This window comes from Herpailurus yagouaroundi, unplaced genomic scaffold (genome assembly GCF_014898765.1).
Source record: "Herpailurus yagouaroundi ecotype Mexico unplaced genomic scaffold, PumYag 141, whole genome shotgun sequence".
NCBI classification, from domain to species: Eukaryota; Metazoa; Chordata; class Mammalia; order Carnivora; family Felidae; genus Herpailurus; species Herpailurus yagouaroundi.
The window spans coordinates 52,694,455-52,717,711 of NW_024412396.1; the positions used below are offsets into that span (position 1 = coordinate 52,694,455).

At 38.2% G+C, this 23,257-nt stretch overlaps 1 protein-coding gene and 2 long non-coding RNA genes across 38 annotated transcripts in view; 1 reads left to right on the forward strand and 2 right to left on the reverse strand.

Annotated features, from left to right (window-relative positions):
• Positions 1 to 23,257, forward strand: part of NRXN3 (neurexin 3) — a 1,583,151-nt gene that overhangs the window by 652,275 nt on the left and 907,619 nt on the right. The window lies entirely within an intron of this gene.
• On the reverse strand, positions 1,110 to 13,901 carry LOC121032126 (uncharacterized). Its single transcript, XR_005791090.1, has 4 exons — positions 13,765 to 13,901; positions 10,931 to 11,127; positions 8,775 to 8,914; positions 1,110 to 1,978 (listed from the first exon to the last, which is right to left on the reverse strand). It is a non-coding gene; the product is annotated as an uncharacterized LOC121032126 (long non-coding RNA).
• Positions 14,040 to 20,615, reverse strand: LOC121032128 (uncharacterized). The gene is made up of 3 exons (XR_005791092.1): positions 20,345 to 20,615; positions 14,955 to 15,136; positions 14,040 to 14,055 (listed from the first exon to the last, which is right to left on the reverse strand). It is a non-coding gene; the product is annotated as an uncharacterized LOC121032128 (long non-coding RNA).

Genomic DNA, 23,257 nt, shown 5'->3' on the forward strand with positions numbered 1-23,257 from the left:
TTTGATAGCCTTTCCCCAGCACTTAAGAGAGAAGGCCTGTGTGCTGTTCAAAAAGCACTTTGTCTTTTCTCAGAGAACCATTAGCTTTGTGTGGCTGTCTGGACATGAGCATCAGAAGGTTTGGGGGGGGTAGGGAGGAAAGTCTAGTGAACTAGTGTGGAGGAATAGAAATGAGGTTCACTAGGGAAAGGCAAAATTATTTCTTCCCAGGAAGAGAAAGGAACGAAGCTGTACATTTGAGTAGAAAGTTCATCCTGAAAATAGTGATTGACTTCATAGTGCAGGAAATTTTGGATATAAAGTGTGCTTTACAATTCTGATTACTCTTTCCCCTTTGTTCCCCACTATCAAAAATAATCATATTCTATAAATGTCAGTGGAATATGCTTAGAGTGAAGCTACATTTTTGGAGAACCAGGTGTCAGCTCTGTCAGATTTCTATGAATAGGCACATTTATATACACTTTTTCAAAGAAAGAAAGGTCACTCACCACCCTACTTGTAAAGCTGTCAGAGGATTTAGGAAAGAACTATGGTCAGCTGTCTTTTTACATAGGAAAGGAAATCTGGTTCTCAAGATATTTGGGGCATTGCAGTGAATAAGAGATATTAATATCCCCAGCCTCTCTGGCTAAAAGAATTTGAGACATTACCCACTGCTTAGCCCTACTGCAATATGAAGTTACCATGCAGAATGTGGAGGGGAAATGTGGGTTTTGGTTTGAATTACTGGTTTACTGTCCCCACACACACCCTTCCTTCTTGCTCCTAGATTCTTGCTGATTTGGCGAATAGGTATAAGATGGAGCGTGTTCAGGTATTTTCTCCTGTCTGGAGACTAGATGTTGGGTGCTTCATATTGTGGCATAGTTGGATGGATGGATGGGTGGATGGATGGATGGATGGTTGGATGTATGGATGAAGGAATGTCACAAAGAAGCTTTTGGGCAAAGTAGATTTTCCAGGTTTCTGAGGGCTTCTTGTTCAGGTGCTAGATAGCCTTGGAAAGAAAGGAAAGCCTGCCCTCTGGTGGTCGCCGTGCAGAAGCGCATCCACTAAGTCAGAAGCACATCCAATAAGTAGAGAAGGAAATGTCAACATTAGTTGGGTGGGTTTCAGAATAATTTGTGTATTCCAGATTACAAGTAGGTTATGGGCGCATCTTTCACCATAAAACATTTTAAAAATAAAGGGAAGAGTCTGTAAGGTATTAGAGTCATCTTTTGAAGCTGTTCAGCTGTTGAACTCTTGCTATAGGCCTACAGGGGCACTATCAGTTACTTTGTAGGTGAGATTGCAGTCAAACTGAGAATCCAGATATTAAAGGTAATTATTTGGCAAGAGTGAGTAAGGTATTTGTTTCCATTGCCTGAAGGAAGTTGGAGAAGAGAGACTTCTTTGCTGACAAGTAGCTGGGAGGAGTCCCTGCAGGTGGTGACATTAAGCCAGCACTTGAAGGGTGGGTAGGATTAGAATAAGTGAGGGAAATGGAGATGCATGTTCTTATTTTACAGGCCAAGGGAATAGGAATGGCTTTGTTCTTGAAGTCAGTAGCAAGACAGAGTAGAGAGTTAGTGATAAATAATAACATGCAGGGAAAATTTGGAAAATGAATAAGAAATGAATTACATAAATAAGTGGTTTAATATAAATTGAATCAATGGGACATTTTCAGTATTCATCATGAAGCTAGAAAGTGTAGCCTCTGGACTTTAGGGGTGAGTCTAGGTTCAAATTCAGGTCTGACACTTGTGTGAGTCCTTAGGCAAATTATATAGTCTCTCTGTGCCCATTTTCCCCCATCTGTTAAACTCGGATAAGAATAGAATGTATCTTTAGACTGAGAGATATGCAAACATTGTCTAGATCCAACATGTAGAAGTTGAGTACAGGGAAAGTCTCAGTTGTCCTGAAGCTGCCTCTCATGCTGATGGTGAGTTTCCAGCTGCTTGTCGTGCATAATCAAAAGCTGAAGGACCTGTTGGCAGAGAAATTATAGAGATTTATAAATTAGATGGGTGATTAGATGAGGCAGTACCCAGAGGCCCTCCAACCTAGAGATTTTGTCATTAAAAAGAAAAAAAAATCCACGATGACCCTCAGAAACCTGAGATGTGCAGATAGTAATGACACAAGTTTACGTTTTATGTTAAAAAAACCATGCTTAAATTTGGTTCAAAATGTTCTGTTCTATGTAAAAAAAAAAAAACACCGTCACTTTAATTAATGCAGCCTATAATTGAAACAACTATCTCAAGCTGTTCCTCTCCAGTGCATCAAGGGAAAGAGTGGAATTGGGGGGTAGGGGGTGGAGAGAGGCAGAGGGTCTTCAGCCAATATGTCAGCTCTTCGAAGTTGCTCTGAGAAAACTGAACAAAGATCTCATCCTGAGTGTGAAAGGGGGCGAAGGCTTCAGGGAACACAGACTTTAAGTGCATTTCGCCCTATTCTAATTATTTGAGAAGCAAAGGGTGGAGAAGAAATGTTGACAGCAGAGGTTTAGGGGAGAACAGGCACAATGATGCCCTGTAGCATAGCACTATATTTTTTATGTGCCACATGTGGAGAAGGGAGGTAAGAACTTGGAGCTCAGAAGGTTTAAAAGGCAAAATGTAATGACTTCCCTTTAATTAACTCAAACAATGTGTGGCAGGTTACATTAACGTGCCTGTAGCTAAGACAGAGGTGGTAGGCCACCGCTGAGACCTTAGAGAGAGAGCGACTCCTGTTTTTCCAGAACAGAAAGGGCCTAGAAACCTTGTAGACTAATTTTAAAGGTGAGAGGACAAGCCTAGTACAGTTATAAAACCCAGCCAAGGCTATGTAATCTCTCAGTGACAAAGCTAGGCTAATACCTCGGGTGTTTACCCGTTTAGTATTCTCTCCAAGACACTGTGTATGATGAAGTTTCTAGTGATTTCAAGTTACCCCAGAGGGTCAAACTAACCATAGTGCATTTGCATATAGATTAAGATTTGGTGTATTCTCTTAACAAAAGTTAAAAAAGAAAGGTAAACATTAGGTTTCTACCTGTATCCATTTCAGTCAAGCTTTTCTTTTAAAGTTGCTTCAGAATTGGGACGCCTGGGTGGCTCAGTCAGTTGGGAGTCCCACTTTGGCTTAGGTTACGATCTCATGGTTTGTGGGTTTGAGCCCTGTGTTGGGCTCTGTGCTGGCAGCTCAGAGCCTGGAGCCTGATTCGGATTCTTTGTCTCCCTCTCTCTGCCCCTCCCCTGCTCACTGTCTCTCTCTTTCCCTCTCCCTCCTTCTCTCTCTCTCTCTCTCTCTCTCTCTCTCTCTCTCAGAAATAAACATTAGAAAAAAATTTAAAAAATTAAGGTTGCTTCAGGATGTTATTAATACCAGTGGCTGTTTCCATGTAGTTGTTTTAATTAAAGTGTTATATGTTCTTTTATAAATAAAGTGATGAAAATTTCTGATTATAGCCCTGTGGGAGACTGAGCAGGGAAGCCATCAGAATTGCAGGTGGAGGAGGTCACATTTAGATCGTGTGACCAGTGCTGTCACTGCCGTGTAGAATGTGCTACAATTGCAGCTTCTGATGTTTCAGGGGTGAACAAACCTTTTATAAAAAGGCAGCTACACATTAAAGTTAAAAAAATCACATAAAATATTTCAGGAGAGAGTGAGAGGAAGTGAAGAAAACTAAAATTCTTCTCCTATTTTACTTATTCAAGGAAATGAGTTTTGTGAACAATTTCCAGAAGAGTTATTAAGGAACAGTAGATTTTGCTTTACAAGTTGACCATTCTTCAAGGTTTTGTATTTAATCTCTTTTTGAGCTGAGACATAAAAAGCTAGACAGAGACCCTTTTAAAAAAAACCTTTTGTTAACCTGATGAGTGGGAGAAATAGGAAGTAGAAAATCTTTCAGAAATTATTGGGGATTGGGGCAGTGTAATAAATGGTGTTCCCTACTCAGTTCATTATCAGTTGAGAAAAACACATGAGTTAAATGGATGGCGATCAGGATTTGTCTTCCATTTGGTGATGTACTGGTAAATTGTTTAACATTTTGGGAAGAAGGAAGATGATTTTTAGTGTTTATGGATTTCTGTGAGGTAAATACTCCCACCTTGGTCAAATTCTCACTGCCAATGTGATGCCATTGAATTTGGAGCTGGGCAGAGATCCACGCATTTGCCTCTTGTAAGGCAGTACAGTCTTCAGACACCAGTGCTTGAGACCATCACTTATAAAAGGCTGTGTTATAGAGCCTAAGCAGCCTTAGACCCAAGCATTCTTGCTAATGGTACACTTTAGAATTAGACAAAGTTAAAACACAGTTCCTTCTTTGGGGACCTGCCCTTAGAAAACTTCCAAGAAGGATCAAAGCAGAGATTGTGCTTTCTGTAGGTGTGTTGGCGTCACTGAGAGTTTGTCTCCCAGATTCTACCAGTCGTCTCAGTCAACAATCTGAATCAAGTTGGGGAGAGAGGCCAGAGTGTTACTCGGATGGGAGGTCTCTCTAAATGGAAGGAAACAAGGGAAATGGGGAACAAATGTTAGCCCTTAGCAAAATCGCAACTCAGAATGTTCCTTCGAAAACTGTACAGGATTAGTATCAACAAGAAGATTGGAGGCAGATTTTACTTTAAATCTCTTACCGTTTTGGTGTATAGATATCAATTGTAAAATCATCTTTGAGGCTGGGAAGTGGCCAGAAATTTGGTTATCAGGAAAAAAATAGAAGTTTTTGGGTGGTATTTAAACATGGGTAGAGTATGGGGCACCTGGGTGGCGCAGTCGGTTAAGCGTCCGACTTCAGCCAGGTCACGATCTCGCGGTCCGTGAGGTCAGGCTCTGGGCTGATGGCTCAGAGCCTGGAGCCTGTTTCTGATTCTGTGTCTCCCTCTCTCTCTGCCCCTCCCCCGTTCATGCTCTGTCTCTCTCTCTCCCAAAAATAAATAAACGTTGAAAAAAAAAATTTAAACATGGGTAGAGTAATAAACCCCAATTCCTTATTTTGTAGGAAGATACTGAAAGACAGATTCCTGTTTAACATGTTGAAATTAAATTATTTTCCAGCTGGGTGCAACTGAAAGAAACAGGGCAGGCACAGGAACTCGAACAACTTCATTGCCTCAGAGAAGATGATGGACTATTATAGTGAATATATGAAATGGTATCTGGCAAAAGCAGAGTATTTGATCATCTTACCTCTTTGTAGTTGATGTTCAAAGTCTCTGCGCTCAGATTTATACCTCTTTGCTTACACATTCATCATTGTGAATATGCCAATACTCTGAGAAAGTAAGCCTGGAATTGAATGCATGAGTCCGTTTCTTCCTAGTGGAGGAGAGTTTATTATCCTTGTTGCTGTTGTATCATTATTTAACATGTGACGTTTCTATAATTAACAATGGTTATAAATTAGCTTGCTCTTCTAACAGTGTGGGCCTAAATGCCCATAGTGACAGTTTATCTTTGAGTGCAGAAATTCTGATTATAAGTCAAGTGTCTGAAAGCACTTTTGTTGTTATCATCATACTGGAAGAGAAATCTTTGGTTCCATAAGAACCCACCTTCTCATTCTGTTGCCTGTGACATTGTAGAGACCTGAATCTTGGGTTCATATGTGTCTGCTTTCCTTTGTTATAACATCTGGCCTGTTGTGGTGATTAAAATCTGAGATTCTGAAGTCAAATGGAGGTGAAGTTTATAGTTCTGGCTCTGCCATTTTACAGAGAAGTGACCTAATCCGTTCAGACCTGAGCGTTTTTCAGATTTAAATGGGCATGAAGGGGTGTCTGGGTGGCTCAGTTGGTTGAGCATCTGGCTCTTGATTTCAACTCAGGTCATGATCCCAGGGTCATGGGATTGAACCCCATGTCAGGCCCTGCACTGATCATGGAGCCTGCTTAAGATTTTGTCTCTCCCTCTGCCACCTTCCTCTCTAAAATAAAAGTAAAATAACATGGAAATGAAAACACATCTATTTCATAGGGCACTAGTGAAGAATAAATGGTATAGTGTATATAATGCAGTTTGTAAAGGGCCAAGTGTATGGTGACTGATCAACATTTGTTGGCAATTATAACAGTCGTCATTTTTTAAAGTGTTATGTTATAAAACACGTGTAACTTTAACACACACCTTCTATGAGTCCATGTCTGAGGACTGACTCATTCTCTGGAATTTTGGCAATATGTATTTCCCAGAGTAACTCCTACTAATGAGACAGGCAGTTTGTCTTTCCAGCCTACAGCTTCTCAGGTTCACATCTGTTTCTTTGCTTTGTCACTACCCTGACTTCTACCCTTCCCTCTTGTCTCCCTAGAACCCAAGGTCCTCATTTATTACCTGTTGTTCCCCATATAAAAGTCTGATGTAGGAAAATAGTATAATAAGCTGTTTCATAATAAACAATTCATTATTAGTATTCTTAATGCATTGCAGCAGTGATACAGTCTAAGAGTATAATTTCAGCATTTAGGCTGCAGGTGAGAAAGGTATTTGTTTGGCAGAAGATTCCTTTTGATGCTTCTGAAATCATAGTCCGATTTGTAGCTGTCTACAGTCTACAGTCCATATGGCGGCCTTTAATTATACCTGTTGCAATAATCCACTTAGCCAAGGTCAAACATCCTCTGATTACATGTTCTGTTGTTATTTCCTAGTTGTCATATATCCTTGGCAGCTGTCATCAGCCAAATTTGGCATTTCTAATTTTTAGTGGCACTCATCCTGTCCTGAGTTTCCATAACACATGCTTTAGCCTTGTCGAACATGCTTCGCTTCCACTGGGTTAGTCATCATTTCTTGGACCTTATTCTACTGTAGGTAGTTTCTGCAGTGATTTTAGCTCTTTCCTAGCTTTACTTTTCATCATTTCACGAAACTCTCTGCAACATGTCAATTAATCAACAAAAACATCTGCTAGCTTCTTCCCCAGGATGGGCTGCATTTCAATGGGAGGTGGATTTAGTCCAATTCAATCTAACAGTTATGTTTGGGATGCCAACAATGAATAAATTAAATTAACCTTTTTTGAGCACCTACAGTGTTAGAGTCCTTTGCTTGCTTATTTGATTATATACATTAGCTCATTTAATCCTCTCAACAACACTGTGAGATATGCAGTCCTCCTCTTGTTCTTTTCAGATGAAGTCATTGAGACTCACAGGTTAGATATTCTGTTCAGCACTTACAACTAGTAAGTGGTAGAGCTAAGAATTAAACTAAAAGCTCCCTCCCTGGCTCGGAAGTCCCTCAAGAAGAGTAGATGGAGCGATGCAAGGGGGAAAGTATAGTGGAGGTTCTTGAGGCTGGACAAACAGAATCAAACTTGTAGGCAGTACGCTTTCCGAAGATTCTGAGTTAGTTTCTCCTACTCAGACTTTTGATTTTGGATGGCTTGGGATTTTGTGGATAGGAGGTAGAATGCTATGAAAAGAACGTAAACTTGTGAAGAAAGGTTTCTGTAAGTACACCAGAAAACTAGCTTGCAGGTAGACTCCCTTGGTGGTAAAGGGTATATACCCTGGATCCATTTCCTTCTCCTTGAAGTGGATGGGACATCCGTCTACAGAAGGCTTGTGACAGGCCAGTGGTGCTGATAAAGTCTGAGCTGAGGAAGTGGGAGAGCAGATGTCAATGACAGGGCAGCCTTTGACCATGGCCCTAACGCCTGTCTAGGGGATTAAAACTTTAGTGACCATTTTCAACATTCCATGTGTACCTGGAGCTCTGACAATGAGGTATTTCCCTGGGTTGGGAATACAGATAGTGAGTAAGGGGGCAGGGGCAGTAGGTGGTAAGGAATATGTGTGGGGGTGGTGTTTCAGCCTGGTTGGCTAGATGTTGGAATCACATTCTACCTTCACCAGAGCAACTGAGGCCCTTCTGAAGAGAAAGGCAGAGATAGAAGTTGTCTGGGGGGTGGGAATCTCGAAGTTTCCCTTTATTAGGTCATTTACAGTCTTGAGACCAGTAGGACTTCAGTGCAACTAATAGAGTACATGGTCATCTTCATCTGGGGTGTATAAATGCTTCCATTCCTTGAGAATTCTACCCTCTATCATTATGACATTTGATCTTTGAATTTCATATCTGGTTTTGCATACATTTAAATTCTTGATTGACTCAGGTCTCTGGAGGACTTCTTTTGTTGTTGTTAGCTTCTGATTGAGCCTTTATTCTCTCCACATGACTCCTTAGCCAGTGCATTTGAAATGTTTGTTCTGAGGGGAAAGTTAAAGTCAAGTATGTGAGCTTATTTTCTCCCTATTAAGTAAGGTCTTCACAGTTTGTAGTTCCAGGTATTCAGTGTTTCATGTCTTTGGTGCTCTTTTAGAAATGTGTATATTTTTCTACATTTTTCAAAAGCATGAATGATCCAGAAGATCAAATCTGGCTTATATAAGTCTGTAAAGTATAAAGGAAACCCAAAAGCTGATAATAATGTGCTGCCATCTCTTCCATTCATAATGAGGCTCTGTAGACTTTCCATTTTGATGAAGCATAGGGAGCCCACAGTTTACCTACATCTACCTGATAGAAGCCCTGTGTGGTTGAGCTCCTCTAGCTAGGTTGAGGTTGTTGACAGAAAGAAGACAATGGAATACTTCTCACTTGATCTCCCCCCACACACTTTATAGCACTTCTCTGCCTACCACTTTATTTGTTGATATTAGTACTTACCCCAAAACAAAATCATAAGCTTATTTGGGGACTGTGGTCTTGTCTTATCTATGTTATCTCCCAAAGTATATGGTTATAGCTTCAGCACCCAGTCATTATTCAGTAAATACTTGTTTACCACTGCTTTCCTTTTCTGCATACTTTGGTCGGTAAACTGTGGACAGAGTGAAGAAGATACAGGGTCACTTCGGACATGTTTCCTTTTCTCACTCTGGCCCCCTACCATCATCAGTTAAGTAATCCATTTGTCCTGAAAGAGACAGGAAAGATTCTCTGAGAAGCAGGTGCCATTGAAAATCATACACGAATATTAAGATCCTAAAATTCAGGGGGAAAATATCTTAAAATTCAGACTTTCTGATAGGAAAGAATGTGTGTACTTAATATCTTTCTCTTTGAAAGTACGATCCAGTTGGATGCTCAGGAGTAATATGCTCTTCCTAGTTCTGAGATTAAAATCTCAGAGCCAAGCGATATGATTAGTAAAGCATTTAACATTTATTAACTGTTTTATGTATACAGTATTTTATGTGTAAATGTTTTATATGCAAAATACTGCACTGTTTTACATGCATTGTCACATTTAATTCTCATTAAAACTATTCATTAGCTATTTTGTGGGTATTGCTATTATCCCCATTATACACATGAGGAATGAAAGAGATCAGGTAACTTGCCAGTGCCCCCTAGCTGTTAAATGGTGGAGTCAAGATTCAAATTCACGCTTAACTTCTACTCTATACATCTGCTACCTTCCATAACCCTTAACTTGAGGAAAAACTAATCTCCCATGTACTAACTGCCATATATTTGGTAGTTGAGGCAAGTAGATACTTTTCCTAACCACATTCTTCTAGTATTTTGTTGGGATAAATTTTAGAGTTTGGAGCTTCTGTCCACCACCTACACACTAATCTCTTGGAATTGTCACTTTGGGTTATGACAATTATGACACCTGTCTTTTCATGAGAGAAGTGGAATTGGGTCATAACATCATCACTGTTAGCATTTTCTGATTTGTTATGTGGATGACTTTGTTCTAGGTTATCATGATGTATGTGTGTTGTGTATATTTTCAGGTATTATCTTGTCACTTGTTCCTACTCATTTGCATAAGTTCCTACAAAGCTAATGCAGAATTGAGAGTTATATTAACTGTAATTATCAATGGGACTTATAACTCAGATAGAAAATGTGAGTTATATTGTATGGAATATAACTTTCACCAGTTACTTTATAGGTTATATGGAATCACAGAAGCACAGGCTTCATTATTGTGACTTGATTTTTATAAACCAAACAGATTTATGCCAGGAATTCTGAAACCTTATACTCTTTATATTTGTTGCCTTATGTATCACTAAATACTGATGAATATGTAAGCATTAGAGTTTTTGGTCTTAACTGAATGAAGCTTTCAAAGATTTTGTTTTTTCTTTCTTGGAATCATGCTGAATCTTCTTGAAGAACAAACAGATTTCATGCCTTCTTAAAGTTTGCTGTGAGTTGTTTTGATAACATTAACATAAGCATCAAAATAACACAAACTTAGAAAACAGATGCAGTGACTTATCATTTCTCCGAAGCCTTTCTTATGTCATGCTTATGTTGTAAGTAGAAGAGTATGATCTTGTGTTGTCATAAAGAAACAATCTGAGTGTTCTTTGTGTGTGTGCATGTGTGTGTCTAGCCTTAAGGAAGCAGTCTTTGACTTTAATTCTGTTTCAAACATGCACTTTTTAAAAAAATTTAATTTATTTGTTTAATTTACATCCAAGTTAGCATATAGTGCAACAATGATTTCAGGAGTAGATTCCTTAATGCCCCTTACCCTTTTAGCCCATCCGCTCTCCCACAACCTTTCCAGCAACCCTCTGTTTGTTCTCCATATTTAAGAGTTTCTAATGTTTTGTCCCCCTCCCTGTTTTTATAATATTTTTGCTTCCCTTCCCTTATGTCCATCTGTTTTGTATCTTAAAGTCCTCATATGAGTGAAGTCATGTGACATTTATCTTTCTCTGACTAATTTCACCTAGCATAATGCCCTCTAGTTCCATCCACGTAGTTGCAAATGGCAAGATTTCATCCTTTTTGATTACCGAGTAATACTCCATTGTATGTATATACCACATCTTCTTTATCCATTCATCCATTGATGGACATTTGGGCTCTTTCCATACTTTGGCTATTGTTGATAGTGCTGCTATAAACATTGGGGTGCATGTGTCCCCTCAAAACCACATACCTATATCCCTTGGATAAATACCTCATAGTGCAGTTGCTGGGTTGTAGGATAGTTCTATTTCAAACGTGCACTTTCAAACACGTACTTACAGCCTGTCATCCATAAAACCTAGTATTATGTTTTTCCCATGAATAACAAGTGTCTCACTCAGACTTCCTCTTAATTCAACCAGCTTTCCATCTCCTCATTTCTTCTAGGTGCTAGACTTGTTTTTCAATCTGTAAAGCCAATATAGGGTAGGTTTATTTAACAAATATTTTTTGAGAGACACTCTTATAGGCACTGAAGATACTTAAGAAAACAGGTAAGTCCTTTTTTCCAGGAAAACTAAAGTTTGCACTCTAGCTGAAACAATAAACAAGTTAAAGCCATTAAATGGGTAGTTTAAGTTAGTGATGAACACCATGAGGAAAATAGAGCAATGTGATAGCAGGATGGGGTGGGAATAATATATTATCTACTTAAGGAGACACTCTAGTTGGTGACATTTAACTTAGATCTGAATGAGAAGTAGACAGACATGAGAATATATATAAGAGGATTGATTAAAGCTGAGGGTATACACACCAAAAGCACATTTAGTGAGGTATGAACAAGTTTGGCAAATGTGAAGAATAGATTGGCCAGAGAAGTTTAGAGAATGGGTATTTGCAAATGAAGATTTATTAGTGATAAAAGCTTTGTAAATGTCCACATAGTTTTAAGGGACCAGTTAATTTAGCTTAAGGTCAGTAAAATGTTCTATACCAACAGTACATCCCTAGGGGATTCTTTAGAATTGTAGAACTTGGATAAATGATAGATGGATTATCAAGCATGACAATTAACTTCTCTTGTATGTTTGACTTGATTTGTTCTTTAATCTGTACTTATATAATCTTATTGATTTTAGAGAATGGTTACCTGTTTAATACTTCATCTGTTCATCAACCATTTACCAATGTCCTACCATATGCCAAATAGAGTCTTAGGTTTTGCGTATACAAAGATGAATAAGACTTTCCCTGTTATGAAAGCCTATACAAAAATGGATGTAACATAGGATTCTGAGCATATATTTACTGAGAAATACATTTTTTCAACAAATACAAATAATAAGACAAGCAGCTGGAGAAAATAATGGAATTGGTCAGTATAGATGGCCCCTGCTGATATGTAGGTAGTTAAAATATAATTTTGCAGGCCTAAAACACCTTTGACATCTGCTTATAAAACTGGATTAAGGTGTATATGATCTCTGTTATGGTGGAGAAGTTTATAAATTTGAATTCACGAACATCACTGTTAACGCACCTCTCTGGATAATAATATACTTGTGATTTGTATAAAGGGCCCCAAACCTAAGTTGAACTCCTGACCAAAATGCAAGATGATGAAGCGTTTTACTTGGCTCATCAGATCTGTTAAAACCATGGGCATCCCCATGGGTCTCCAAGTCAGTCTAGAAGATGGTGTCTTCCAGTCTGACAAGGAAAGTAACTGATTACCTGAATTTATATGAACTAATTCTGGTTTAAAACAGGTTATGTCTTCATAATAGCCAAAGAAGGTTTCAGAAAGAAAACAAAGTCTGGGTTAGTCTGAGAATTTGAAGTTAGAAGTCTGTACTTAAAATGTTATCAGCTTAGCCCCCAAATAACTATCCAAGGGGCTGAACATCTTCTGGTGATTCAACACCGTTAGTGTCTTTGTTTGACCTGCTACTATCTACTAGCTTTGTTTACCCATACTATTTGCTCTGATTAATTTAATGATCTCAGCAACCATATATGGCAGATTATTATCCTGACTACTGCTCGTCCTACCTTTTATACTCGTATATTCAAGTCATGTTTAACCACATATCAATTAAACTTCATACCCAGAGCCTCCTGCAAAAGTACCTTGGCTCATAAGTCTCCTGAAACAACGTGATAATTGATTTTACCTTCAATTATGATGTAATTAAAAAAAATTAAGACCATAAAAATATAGGTTTCAACAATTGCCTTTAAATCATTAATTCATTTAATCATCTATAAAAATTGAAAAAATAAGCATGGTCTTTCTCCTTTTCCTCTTTTCCCATATCCTTCTCCTTGTACCACTACTGTTCCTCTCTTCCTCTGTTTCCCCTTTGTTTTTTCTTCTCCTTTTTCTGTTTTATTCTCACCATCATCATCATCATCATAAATGCAATGTGTAAGAATATTTTAACTGATGGAATATTTATATAAAATGTGAATCTTGGTAAAGTGTAGGTTGTCAAATAATTTTAAGATAGTTCGGATTTAGTTGAAAATAGAAAAAAATATAAACATAAGTGGTTCCCTGTGGGTATCCTTGAATTTGGTAAATTAACTTAATTATTATCATAATAAGATGGACACCTGCCATTACTAAATACCTCTAGCCTCTTTTAGGAAGCTCTCTTCCTTGCTAATAGGAAGACTCATCATACATTTAGAGTTCGGCTGATGTTGTCAGTCAATGATAAGGACAGGGTTTTACACGGTATCCCACCTATACATCATTCTGTAATTTCATCCATTGTAATTTAAGAAGAATGACATAACCAGAGTGATTAAGAATCTGAGCTTTTACATCAAACAGTCTAATTACTGTTTTAGATCTAACAACCCCTAGCCTTAGATGAATAAATAAAATAAACCTTGAGTAAATCTTCAGTTTATGAATCTATGTTTTTTTTTTTTTTTTCACTTGTAAACTTGAACTAATAGAACATACTCAAACTGAAGATTGCTATCAGGGTTATATGAGGTAGTATATACTTTAAGTTTAGTAAGAAACTTACATCTAGAAGGCATTAAATGAAAGTGAATTATCACCATCATCATCATCAATCATTAACTTACCGTTTCTGTGCTTTATTTGATCTTAAACTATATGGAAAATTTAAAGTCCTCTGTTCCTTATGAGTATTTGACATTTGGTGAGAGCAAGTTGGTAGCAGTTCCATACAGGGCAGCGGTTTAATGTTGCAACTTAAAATGTTGTGGGTTGATGGGGGGTGGGAGGGAGGAGAGGGTGGGTGATGGGTATTGAGGAGGGCACCTTTTGGGATGAGCACTGGGTGTTGTATGGAAACCAATTTGACAATAAATTTCATATATAAATAATAAAAAAAAAATAAAATGTTGTGAGCTCTGGGGAGAGACAGGAAGGTAGTGGTTACTGATTCATGAAAAACCATTTTTAACTCTCAATCAGCCAGTTGATTACAATTGATCTGTTGTCCGTGCCATCATTGTGACATTTGGAATATATTAGACTACTATTTCTCTTAATATGGCGGTTAAAATTCAGTAGGCAGATAATGTGATATTGACATAATGAGTAAAATAATGATTGATAGTGACGTTGTAAAAGTAAGAAGGTTCAATGTGTTTGAAAGTCACAGAACTTTGAAAAGCGTTAAGAGATAAGGAATACTGATGAATAAGAGGTGACAGCCTGACACAGGCTATGCATAGAGAAATGAACCACTGTAGTAAGTCATTTTTAAAGAATACAGCCTCTAGAAATGTAAATATGGCTCATAAGAGTAACTTTTTCATTTAAATATCTATCAAAGTATCTATTGGAAGCAAACTAGATTTATACTTTATGATTTTCTCAAAATCATTCTTTCTTAACAAAAACTCCAGTAAATTAGTTTCAGTTTAAAGTATATTAAAGTGGATACTTCTAAAATTGGGTTCTTTGAAATTAAACAAAAGGGATTTAACTTTTTCCCTGGAACTGCTATAGATGTCACTTTATAATAAGGCAGGTAAGACAGTCAATACACAGAGGTTTTATTTTATGGACAGAACTAACATTGATTCATTCAGTGAGAGATGTCAATTAGAACAGTACTTCTTAGGCAATGGGGAAATTTCAGAGCCCTTAAACTAGAACATTATAGTATTATATTATCAAATATGTTACCATTGTGACCTCCATAATGACCCTTGCTCTTTAATGAGAGTGCATAATGTCAGAATCAGGGAGGCGAAAAAGCCAGATGGCAACTAATTTATCACCAGATTTATAGTCAAATTACCAAAAGATTGGAACTAATCGGGTCTGTTTTTCAAAATGAGTAATGGCATTTCAGAGCCTCTCTGGTTATACAGATGTTTAGATTGTGGATGTCCGAAGAATTCTAAGTCTGTGCTGGCTTTAAAGTTGAGATTCAATTGTTCTTGTGTGTCCAGGGTAGTATAACTCCAAGGGGAAGGTGTTCTGGGGAAATAAAAGGGAGAAAAAAATCATTTTTCATCATCACAGTGAAAAAGTCATCTCACTGAAAAAGTGCCAACAAACCCTAAATAATTTTGTGTTGATTATGCTAAATTAGAATCATGATAGCTATAATCATTTGATCCCTGAGGCATTAATGAAAATTCAGCATTATTTTGTGTAGAATATGTATCATTACCCTTGAGCTTAGAAATGATTATTAGTAAGTCTGATTAAATCTGGAAGCAGTGACACAAGCTATCTTTAACCTGCTAATGACAGGGCCATATTGTAATTTTATGATGAATGAACACAGTTTAGCATTTTTAGCACTTGGCGGGGAACATAAGAAGTCTACATTCATTTTCTTGATTAGACTGCAAAATAGTACAGAGCTCATAAGGAATGCTGCTTAATGAAATAGTGTTCTTGCTGATTGATTAACCTATCATATCTTCTAGAACCCACAGGACTGGTTATCCTTATATGATTGAAGATATTAAGCGATGTTCTAGACATCACAGATTCCTAGATGCAGGAGTATAAAAACAAATAATACAGTCATACCACTTCACAAGCATACATGGCCTTTATGTTTTCAAGTGCTTTCACATGTACTAAGGTTTCATTATGACCACAGTAACTGTGGGAGTGACTTAGACTTTTCACCACTTGCTTTACAAGTAATAAAACCAAAGCCCAATATGGTTTAGGTAAATACCTAAAGGTCCCAAAAATTGTCAGAAAGTCCTGGAACACAAATGTCTTTGCTCCAAATGTAGTATATTTTTGGCCTCTGTAGAAAATGGATTTTTTTTCCTTATTTTATGATTTTGGACAAATTGTTATCACTATCTTGAATTCTCTCTTTTTTTAAAAAAAATATTCTGTATTCATAGTGTTAGAGATTCTTCTTGATCAAAGGGCCACAGTCCTGATTTTATTTTTAGTGCTAGGCAAAACTGTTTTTAAATTTCCCCAGGCAATTTAGGACAAGTTCTGATCCCAGCCCAGCATCTGAGGCTTAGTAGTAGCTTGACCAATTGTACTTTCTTTTCTTCTCATTCTCAGCCCAATGCTGAGACCGCTGCCGGTGGTCTAAAGAAGGAAGTTTTCAGAATCTTAGTTGACCTGAAAACTATGTTGATGGCCTACATGATTTTATCATTAAAACTCTGTACACAGGCAAGTCCTTAACAGAACATAAAAATTAGTGAAAGTACAGCCAAGCCCTGTTGTAAAATGCATGGCTAGAGGGAGTTAGCACTTGTAAGAGCACTTGTACTTGAAACACAGCTTTGCGAGGAAGGGCATCCCCATACTCCATTAGCATCACAATGGCATTTTGTTGAATAGCTTGATTGAGGGCAATCAGAGCCAAAGATCTAGTTACTGGAGTCCCACAGGTCCTGCTTTGGCACATAACAGATGAGATTCTTTGGGGAAGATGAAGGGAGAAAGGAATCATTGTAACACACTGAAATGGTAAAATGAATGTGGAGGAGGGGGCAATGGTAGTGCCTAGGGTTCTGGAACTAGGTGGGAGGCAGGGGAAGCACTGTGAAAACATTTGAACACTAAACTAAATAAAGCCAGAAACCTGGCACTTCTCTCTTCCTCTCAGGTATCCAGTCGGTTACCAGGTGATTTGCCAGTTTACTTCTTTTTTTTTTTAATTTTTTTTAACGTTTTTTATTTATTTTTGAGACAGAGAGAGACAGAGCATGAATGGGGGAGGGTCAGAGAGAGAGGGAGACACAGAATCGGAAACAGGCTCCAGGCTCTGAGCTGTCAGCACAGAGCCCGATGCGGGGCTCGAACTCACGGACCGCGAGATCATGACCTGAGCTGAAGTCGGACGCTTAACCGACCAAGCCATCCAGGCGCCCCTGCCAGTTTACTTCTAATCATTTCCCTGCTCTATGTACTTCTTACTCATCACTGACCTACATGGAGTTCTCATCATCTCTGTTTAAAATAGGCTGGCTTGTTGGTGCTCACATTTGCAGGCATATCACCCTCAAAACCATCAACCAGACTATTTAGAACCTTACATTTTCGCACATGTCCCCTAAGCTTTGAGGTCTTCTTTTGTTCACAGGATAACATCTAAACCATGATTCTCTGTAGTGTGGACTCTCCCCACCTCTAAGTGTCCTCTCCTGATAGTGTTTATGCTGTGGAATTGTCACTTCAAGAACATTACTCTCCGTTTGGTGCCTTCATGCCTTTTCCTCTTTTTTGTACCATCTCTGATAGGATAAATTCTGTATACATCATTTGATTTCCCTGTCTCCTGTGTTGTTGACGTATTTTCCCATCTCATATCTCCACTGGGTCAGGTGCACTTCCCTGATTTTAGAACACCATTGCATACTGTATCTTCTTTATCCTGTGTTCCCACTAAGCACAGTGGTTGGCAGGTAATAGTTGCTCAACAAATGTTGGTTGATCTGATCACAGGAATAACATGAATAAGTAGATAGTTGCTAGGGCAACGAGTGTCGAAGTGACAAGGAAGTATAAAATCAAATGGCATAGTATATTAGTTTTCTGTTGCTGAGCAACAAATTGTCACAAATTTAGTGGCTTAAAACAATATTCATTCATTATCTCAGGTTTCTGAGATAGGTCACAAGTCCAAGTAAGCTTGCTTAGGTTTTCTGCTCATGGTCTCACCTTGATTTTAAGGCTGAAATCAAGGTTTTCATTGGACTTAATTTACATCTGGAGGTTAATGATGTAATTTACATCTGGAGGTTAATCTGCTTTAAAGCTTTCTCAAGCTGTTAGCATAATTTATTCCTTGTTGCTGTAGTATTCATGGTGGCTTGCTTCTTCAAGGCCTTCAGTGAAGAGAGGGTGTGTCTATTGCTTCAAGTCTCTGTCTACAAGGAAGGCTTAAGCCCTCTTAAAAAGGGCTAGCTTGCTTAGGTCAGGTCCAAGCAGGATATTTTTTCTTTCCATTCGCTCACAGTCTTTAGTTAGGGATTGTAATTATATCTGCAAAATCCTTTTGCCTTTACCAAATACCATAACATAATAATGGTAATGGTATTCTATCACTTTGCCACAAAGTGGGTACTGCCTAAAAGCAAGTGCAGTTCTGGCTTCACTCAATGGGGTAGGAGGGGATTACTCCAGGGCATACATATCAGGGCCAAGATCTGAGGCCCTATCTCAGTATTCTGCCTGTTGCATAAACAGTTTAGAACGGATTGAAAAATAGATTTGCATGGGTAGGTGGAGGAGCATGAGGCTGGAAGGAAGGGTAAAGACGATGTGAGGAAGTGTCTCATGTGGTTTTCTAAGAAATGTATACCTTGTCATGTAGGGAGGAATAACGGGGATTAAGAAAGATTAAAGTTTCTAGCATAACTTTTTCAGTACTGGAAATAAGAAAGACTTGGAAAATAGGAGGAGGAAGAAGCTGGAAACAGGGACAGTAAGTTAGGAGTATTTAGATGGCACTGAAACGTGGAGAAGGTTTAAGAATTGACAGGACTTAATTGCTGATTGATTCCACCGAGGGTAAAGAGGTATTCAGAGTTTCTAACTAGGACCACTGGAGTGAACCAAAAAATAGAGTAGGTTTTGAGTGTTCTTGAGTAACGCTGAAGTGGTAACTGCTTTTGATGTAGATGGTGAATCTCTTCTGTTCTCATTCTTGCCTTCTCTCTTGTCTTACCTTATTCCAGAAAGGATCTTGGCTTAGCATTAGAATACTGTAGACATACCAGTTTGCAATGACTTGGCAAAATGCCTTTAGGGAGAAATGTTTTATTTTCAAATAGCTGGTGAAGTAGACAGAGTCATGTTTTTTGAAGTTATCTGAATCCACGAGGTTGGCAACAGTTGAGAAGGACAGTGATCTAGCTTTCAGTTCAGAATTCTGATTGCGATCCATTATCTGCCAGCTCAGGCTGTTTTAAATCTAGGCCATTTGTGTGTGAGACACAATTAAATAAAGAAACAAACGCACAGTGTTGGAACACAGGCAGACAAAAGTATCTTTTGTTTTTCTCTCCACATCTGTAAGTAAATTCTGGACATCCTTTGCAATCTATCAACTAATGCCACTATAAGTTAATGTCTCCTTTACCTTATGTTTCTACCCTTAGATGGGGGGGGGGAGGAGATGATCATCTTTTCTTAAATAATCATGTGATGTAAAATTCACAGTCTTCCTATTCATGTGTTTTATCTTCAAAATATTTGTCTTTCTTATGTCTAATGAAAATCTCCTTTGGTAAATATAAGCTTTTAGTTTAGAGATTAAAATTTTTGTCTGAGGTTTTAAAATGTTTTGCTTTGTCCATTTTAAAATTTGTGATATTATTTCATTCAATAAGAATCGTGTAGATTGATTTATGCCCTTTGAATATTTAGTATTACGGAAGTGTCTCAGTCAACAAGACTCCCCTAAATGGAATTGAGGAATTTTGGAAATTGAAAGTCCAATCTTCCTCTCCATTAGAAATTTTGGTGTGGATTTATGGGCATCTAGTCTCTATTTAATCCAGTGATATGTTCCTCTACTTATCAGGCTTTAAAATGTTAAGTTTGGTCTTAAAAGGAAAAACTGGGGGCACCTGGGTGGCTCAGTCAGTTGAGCATCCAACTTTGGCTCAGGTCATGATCTTATAGTTTCTGAGTTCAAGCCCTGTGGTGGGCTCTGTGCTGACAGCTTAGAGACTGGAGACTGCTTCGGATTCTGTCTCCCTTTCTCTCTGTCCCTCCCCACTTTCCCTCTGTCTCTTTCTCTCTCTCGAATATAAATAAACATTAATTTTTTTTTTTAATTTAAAAAAGGAAAAACTGTATTCTCTACAGTTATTTCTGATACTAGATGTGTGGGGTTTTCCAACCAAGCAATTCTCCAATTCTTGATGGGCCCTGACTGGGTGTCATATAATTTAACTCAGTTCTGACACTAACTGCCTAGAGTTCATGCAGACCCTACAGGTTAAGGACTCAGTCCCACAAGATCACTCCCCTCTTCAGATGCTAGTTGCAAGTCCAAATTTGTCATCTGCACTTCTGACCAACTGACTATAAATCAGGGGTTTCCACAACCCTCTCTTCATCTATAATGGCTTATGGAACTCAGGGAAACACATTTACTGATTTATTATAAGGGATATAATAAAGGATACGGATGAACAGCTAGATGAAAGGTACATGGGGCAAGGCAATAGAGCAATTCCATACCCTATCCAGATGAACCACCATCCCAGCATGCTGGTTTGTTCACCAGCCTGGAAGCTCTCCAGAGTCCTTGCTTAGAGTTTTTAGGGAGGTTCTGTTACTTAGGCACAATTGGTTAAATCATTTGCCATTGGTGATAGGCTCAGAGGTCTGGAGGGGAGGGGCTGAAAGTTCCAACCTACTATCACCTGGTTGGTTCCCCTGGCAACCAACCCCCTTCCTTAGGGAGTCAACTTGTTAGCATAAAGTCAGGTTGAAAGGGGTTTGTTATAAACAACAAAAGGTGTTCTCTCACCCCTTCCCTCAGGGAATTATAAGAGATCAAAGATCAAATATATACTTTTGGTATATAGTTCAAAGATCTATATACTTTGGTTCAAAGATCAAATATATACTTTTTATTATATTATAATATCACAGGTCTGTTCTCTATGTTAAGCTGAAAGCTGTCTCTACAAAAGCTACTTCTGTTTACTTATAATCTGTTGACTGTCTCACCCAAGGTACAGAGTAGTGGGTGGGTTCCACTAAATCTCCACTGTCTTTTTTTCAATTAAATTTTTGTATTTCTTTTAACAAGTTATCACACAAATATATGAAAATATCCCTGCAAAGTTGATAATGAAAATAATAAGGTGAAGAAATATCGATCTGATCCTTCTCCAACCTCAATCCAGAGATATCACCTTCAACTCTTAATTGTTTCCATTTTACTGTCATATTTCTAAATTATGCACTTACAGTACAATTTTTTTGTATAAGTTTCATGACATTTTATATATAAATGCCCATTTTAGACATTTTGTTATTTTCCAAATATCCTCAATTTTATCTTGTAGTCCTTCTATTGAATGAATCTCTGCTAACAAATATACATAAATAAATGTATATTTTTATTTCCTAAGAGCTTTGTGTTTTATTTTTTTCCTTTTAATAGCATTTAGTTTGTGGTTCTTAATAGAAGTTATCTCTGTTAGCATCTTAAGAATGAGATTTTTTAAATTGTTTTTCTGTTCCTTGCACTGTGTCTTTTTTTAATGATTCCTTTTTTTTTTCTTTTCTATTTATCTTAGTCCCTGGCTTTCATGGTTCTCTTAGAGGTTATCTTACAATTTCTGGCAAATTGTGGCCATTTGTTTTCACCCAACGGTAAAAAGTCTAACACATTAGTTAGAAGCTGTATAATTATGGTTTTTTTTTTTTAATCAGTTAATGAAATTTACTAGAGCATAAATAGGTAGGGAACTAGCCACTTTATCAAGGGATTACCCTTCCAAAATGTCATTGCCTGTGGATCTTTTCTCTCAAGTTATTTGGTTTGTCCAATAATTGTTTCTTAGATATAACTCGGTTTCTCTGTGTTTGAATGTTTTGTTTCTATAGGTGGGTGGGCAGTGCTTGAGATCAGAGGAGGAAAGGGGCTTAGGATAGGTGGATTGTTCTCAGGGGTCAGTGTACAAGTTTACATGTAATCCTCCTATTTTCGTTATGACTCCACACCCCTGCCAAGGCCTGAGCCTGGGTCCTAAAATCCAAAGCTCTCCTCAGTTGTATTCTCTGAGTGCATGCATTTCCTTGCTATAATAGAGAGGGTATCTGTAGGGCTATTTGATCCTTGTATAGGCTTCCAACCAGTACTCTTGTTTTCAGTCGTACCTCTCATCTCTGCTTTCAGCAATATGTGATGCCTCCAATTCTGTATCTTTTTAGGGTTCTGTTGCAAAATACCCTTGTTTACTGTTGGCTTCTTCCTCTGCAGCTACTTGAGTTTCAAGTTTTTATGTTATTCCTCTTCATCATATCTTCCATTTTCCACCACTCTCCTATCCCACACCCCTACCCCCAAACTCCATACCAACCCTCACTGTAGATATACCACATCTGGTCCCATTTTCCCATCTTTACCTTCCCCTAGGATCACATCCACTTTTGAGCCTGATCTGTTCACTTGGCAGAATACCTGCCTTGACTCTGGACCACATCCTTATTTTCATTTTTCCTGTTTGCTCCATGCTGCTGCTCACTCTCCAGCTATCCATTTACTGTCAGGGGCATGTTCCAAAACTGATTTGGCATGGATCAAGTATGGGGCTCTAAATCAGGAGCCTGGGCTTGATGGAAGAAAATGCCAGAAGTCATTGATGAGTGGCTTGATTCAAGGGAATGATATAAGAAAAGTCACCTTGTGGAAAAACTAGCTGCCTGATAGTCTGTCACAGTAGAGTGCCAGGACCAAGAGTGAGAATCCACAAATGACACCGTGAGACATACTTTAGAGAGCAGAGACTTGAGCATTGGAGCAGGGAGATGGGTCGTGGAGGAAATTCCTGAGCTGCATGAACATCCTTAAGGAGTTTGGAAGAGGGTAGGGAGTTCCCTGGGCATCTGTTGAGAACAGGAAGCAAGAGTTGAGAATGCTACACCAGCTTGGCTAAGTTGTTTTACTGAAGTGTTTAAGTCAGAAGCCAATTGAGATATCTGTCATTACTGACAAACTTTAAAAGGTTCTAGAACTGGCAAAACAAGTAGGCCTGAGCTAAGTTAAAAGACAGAGCGTGACCAGCTGGGACAGGAACACAGCAAACTTGCTAATTAGTCTGGAGGAAGCCAATTGCCCACATTTTTATGGACTGCTAATTGCTAAAGTAGCAGCTTGCTCTAAAGACAAAAATAACAGCATGATAGTTTCTTGAATATAGTATAAAATGGCCTTTAGGATATAGGCTACATCAACTTTAAATATACTCCATAGTTCTTAAACTTAAAACATACACTGCTATTAATAAAGATACATTTTGGAAGTCAGTTATTCATTTTTTCTTAGACTATAAAATGAGAAATTATAGAATATATATGACTCCAGTTTGGGAAGTTGTGGTAAGGATTTTATTTTAAAGATACATTTCTCCACTTGAG